Here is a 5162-nt window from a genome sequence, read left to right as displayed (position 1 = left end):
ACAGGCTAGCCAACTGCGAGAATGCGAGTGGCTGGTGTGACATGTTCATTTGTGATGCGAGTGTTTCTTTTTTTCCTCAGCATGATAAATGGAAACACGAGGTTGAGGTTAGGTTTGATCAAATGGAAAACAAATTCAAAAGAATAAAGTTTTTGCATACATTTATGTGGACGATTTTTTTATAGAGGAATTTAAATTGATCAGAAATATAAATAAATGCGGCTAATTTAAGGAATTTCGGCTGGCATGACAATTCACAATCGTGCTGTGTGAAGGGGGTGTTGTTGCGTTGTTTTATAACAACTATAGCACATTTAACGAATATTTTTAGAAATGGTTTTTGTCTTGGATAAATTAGAGATGAGCAAAAGGGGAATAGGTAGATTCCTTATTGATTCTGTTCTATTACTTTGTTATTCTTTTAACAAAAAGTATATGTACCTAACTAGGGGGACTCAAACAAGAGTAATAATAATACATTCACAAGTGAAATAGTTTTTTTTTTTTTTTAATTAACTTTGGAATTGCTAATCGATACTTATTCTCATAAAAAACCAACATCAAAAGTGATTGCCTCTTGAAAGTTTAGCTGAAAAATTTTATCAATTTGCAAAGGCCATCTGTTGTTTCTTAGCTTCAAAACGTTTATTGTTCAGAAAAAGAAGGACATCTATTATTTAAAGGTTCGACAACATAAACAATATAAAAGAAATTGAGATCAAAAGCTTCTTTATATTACCGCTAAAAGTACAGAAGGGATATTAGCGTTAAGAAATAGATGACACCAACGTGAAGTTGGCTACTAGCAGTCTAGACTGGACTATTTGTTGTATTCAACAAATCTTTTCTCTGCAAGTACTACTCGCATCTACTCGAGCGTGCGATCATTTTTAGTGTGTTACATTAAAAGGCCTTCTGTAGGTTCAGATTATTGAAAAACAAGCGATGGCGTTTTAAAATTTACTATTAACTTTCCATCAAACCTAGAAGCTAAATATGTAGGTGAATCATTTTTAAGGCTGGTTTTCTATGGGAATATGAATCGTATAACAGTCCATTGTCCGATTCTATAACTTACTTACTTACTTAAGGTGGCGCTACAGTCCTGTGTGAACTAGAGCCTCACCCAACAAACTTCTCCATCTAGGTCGGTCCCTAGCTAGATGTCTCCAGTTTCACGCTCCAAGTTGGGTGAGGACACTTTCCACTTGTGCGTGACACCTGATCCACTGTCTTCCTCTACTGCGATGCCCCGTTGGGTGTGGATTCGAAGACTCCGGGCTGGAGCATGGGTTATCATGCGCTCTACGTGATCCAGCCATCTTAGTCGGTTGACTTTTACCCTTCTGGCTTAGTCTACGACGCTTTACAGCCCGTATAGCTCGTCGTACCATCTTCTCCTCCACTCCCCTTCGATGCATATGGGACCGTAGATCACACGAAGAACTTTTCTCTCGAAGCGACCCAAGGTGCTTTCATCAGCTTTTGTCATAGTCCATGCTTCTGCAGCGTATAGCAGGACGGAGATGATAAGGGTCTTATATAGCTACACTTTGGTCCCTCGAGAGGGAATTTACCACTCAATTGCTTTCTTAGTCCAAAGAAACAGCGGTTAGCAAGAGTTATTCTGCGTTTGATCTCAGCGCTGGTGTTGTTTTCTGCGTTTACAGCGGAGCCTAGGTAGACAAAGTCCTTGACTACCTCAAAGTTACGTATGTTGATGGTGACGTTTTGACCAAGACGTCGGTGTTGTATATCCTTTCCTTACGACACCGTGTACTTTGTTTTGCCCTCATTAACCGTTAAATCCATTTTTGCTGCCACTACCTCAATACTCACAAAAGCCCCATTGACATCACGCTGAGTTCTTCCGATTATGTCACTGTCATCAGCATATGCCAGTAATTGGACAGACTTTTGAAAGATAGTGCCTCTAGTGTTGACGTGTGAGCTCTGCACTATTCTTTCAAGCACGATGTTAAAAAAATCACATGACAGCGCATCACCTTGTCTAAAACATTTTTTGACATCGAAAGGTTCTGTTAAGTTGTTTCCAACCGTTATGGAGTAGCGTGAATTCTCCATGGTCATCCACAGGGATGCCTAAACTAGCTCGTCCATGTAGATGCTGTCATATGCGGCCTTGAGCTCGATGAAAAGATGGTGGGTGTCGATTTGGTGTTCTTGGGTTTTTCCAGGATCTTCCGTAATGTGAATATTTGATCGACTGTGGACTTTCCTGGTCTAAAACCACACTGGTAAGGACCTATGAGGTTGTTGACGATGGGCTTTTGACGTTCACATATTACGCCAGAGAAGATTTTATAGGCGATGTTAAGTAGACTGATTGCCCTATAGTTGGTGCAGTTTAGAGGGTCTCCTTTTTTCAGGATCGAGCAAACAATACTGAGGTTCCATTCATCGGGCATGCTTTCTTGGGACCATATCTTACAGATAAGTTGGTGCATGCTCCTAACCAACTTTTTTCCAGCTGCTTTAAAGAGTTTGGCATTCAAGCCATCCGCTCCAGCGGCTTTATTAAACTTCAGCTTAGATATGGAAATCTTACTTCGTCTAAGTCGGGAGGACGGGATTGTTGGCTTTCGTCGTCTATGTTGAATGGATCATCCCGCCTGACAGTGGAATTCGGTTTGTCGTCGCCGTTATACAGTCTGCACAAGTGGTCCTTCCATATCCTCAGCATTGACTGCGGTTCCACTATGATGTTTATACTTTCGTCTTTGCAGCCTTCGGTTCTAGGTTTATGTACCTGTGAATTTCGTTTCAATTGTTCATACAACTTTTGAAGTTCTCAACATCTTCGACCGCACGCTTTTCATGCCCTCTCTTTTTCCTTCTGAGAAGTCGGTGTTTCTCTCGCCTCTTCTGCTCATAGAGCTTACGAGCAGCTCGTTTTTTTATGCAGTGCCGAGAGATTACTTGTAACTCGTCGGAGAAGGATTTGGCGATGACTTGCGATTGTAGCCGTTCGACGTTGTACCTTCTCCCAGAACCTCCCTGTTTTGCCGAAGTGCTACCTTGGCTGCAACGAGGTAGTGGTCCGAGTCTATGTTAGCTCCTCGGAAAGTTCGGACATCCATGATGCTGGAAGCGTGTCTGGCGTCGATCGCAATATGTTCAATCTGGTTGACGGTAATTTGATCTGGAGAAGTCCAAGTTCCTTTGTGGATGTTGAGGTGTGGAAATCGCATACTGGCTACCATGACGTTTCGCTCCGCAGTAAAAACTATAAGCCTAAATCCGTTGTCAGAAATGTTGTCGTGCAGGCTGTTTTTCCCGATTATTCTACCAAAGATGTCTTCCCTTCCTAGCTTGGGATTAAAATCGGCCAGGACAGTTTTAATATCCTAGCTAGAACACTGCTCATATGTTTTGTCTAAGAGCTCGAAGGTTGTCAATAGTAAATCCGTCCGTATCCGAGGCTTGTTGGTGCTTAGCAACTGTGATGTTTGTACGTGGCCAGGAAGTCACCCCGTCAACCTTATTGAAACTGTAGACGCCAACGTTGATTCCATCTCGGGAATTTCTCCGCTGCCGTCTGGATAAGGAGAGGTACCTTAGTGGAAACACCACTCCCCCTCTCTCGTTTGCTGCCGCCAACAACTTTTCACTGGGGTTGGAACCCCATCTCCAGTTGAGGTACTAGGCACCCGATTTTCACCACGGGGAGGTGAGAGTAGGAGTTGATAGACAGAGGTGCGTTTTGAGAAAAACCTGTAAACGCTATTTTTTCTATAATATTGTATGAAGAGGAACGGTCAAAGCGACTCATGGACACTTTACAGCAGTGAACAAATTTAATCTGGAAGAGTTGTAAGAAAATAATGTACATTTTTGTGTCACTTGTACTCTTTATTTGTTAGAAGAGTGAATATAATTTATAATCACATTGTTTTTACAGCTTTTTTCGATATTATTTCTTATGTCATATGTAAAACAACGTCATTATCACTGGAAAGAACCCTCTAAATTGACTGCGTTCAATCTCGTGTTAGATATGGTATCTTGGATAAGTGAATTTTTAGATACCTTGTTGAACGAGTTGAATAGCTGTATTGAGTTAACTGTCAACAAATAAAAACAACTTTCAGCTTTTAACAAAAATCAAAGAAAAAATTTAAGCTACAAAACGAGAACAAAATAAGCCAATTTTGAAGTTTAAAAAAATAGATCATAATTACCTTCTAAAATTCGGAGGCAAATATTTTCTTCATCGTTTATTATATACAAAACATCCTCAAATACAACTTCAACTAACATTTTGTATCTTTTTGTTTGCCAACAATTGCTTAAATCAATTTTCAAGTTTCTGGAAATTCAACCATGTGTTGAATCAGATGTTCTGTCAGATACCTACATACCGCAGAAATTCTTGGATACCTTTGGATTCTTTTTTTGACATCTCAGCTGTTTTTGATCAGCTGTTATTTTACACGTAAAACACTAACAAAAAGGTATCCGGATATCCTATCTGTCTGAGATTGAACGCAGCCATTAAGATGTAAATTCTTTGGACGCGTCACCCTTTAAACACATTTCTTTTCATTGGTGTTTTTGTAACGTCGCTCGATAAAACGATGAGAATTCCAATTCGTCTTGTTTTCACGCATACATAAATTTAACTAAGGAGTTTTGTGTGCAAACGTTACGCATCGTCAGCTGTTTACTAAAGCCCAAGCACAAAATTGGTCACAAGCCCAAAAAGTTAAAAAAAAAATCGCCAAAACACCAAAAGCGAATGTTTAAACGCCCAAATAAATTTTGAATAAAAGAACGCTCAAATTCTAAGTTCTTAATTTGCCCAAAAGAATTTTTAATAGACTTTGTGACATTTATTTGGGCATAACAACGATTATGATTTCTACCGTTTCTTGTGTCTTATCTTATACCCAAATCGCAAAATGACACAAATCTCAAAAAGAGAAACGTCGTAAAAAGTATGACTAACAAACTGTCACAAAGCCCAAATAAAATGTCATATCACCCAACTGTCAATGTCGTAACAACCAAATTTAGAAATGTCATAAGGCCCAAAAGATTTCTTGTTGTTTGTCAAATTTTGGTTTTATGAAATTTATGTTGGTAGTTATGACATTTTCTAAAATTTGTAATGTTTATAAAAAAGTGTACGTTCAAATTTA

The sequence above is a fragment of the Eupeodes corollae genome, chromosome 1 (genome assembly GCF_945859685.1).
Source record: "Eupeodes corollae chromosome 1, idEupCoro1.1, whole genome shotgun sequence".
NCBI classification, from domain to species: Eukaryota; Metazoa; Arthropoda; class Insecta; order Diptera; family Syrphidae; genus Eupeodes; species Eupeodes corollae.
Note: the sequence above shows the minus strand (reverse complement) of the source record.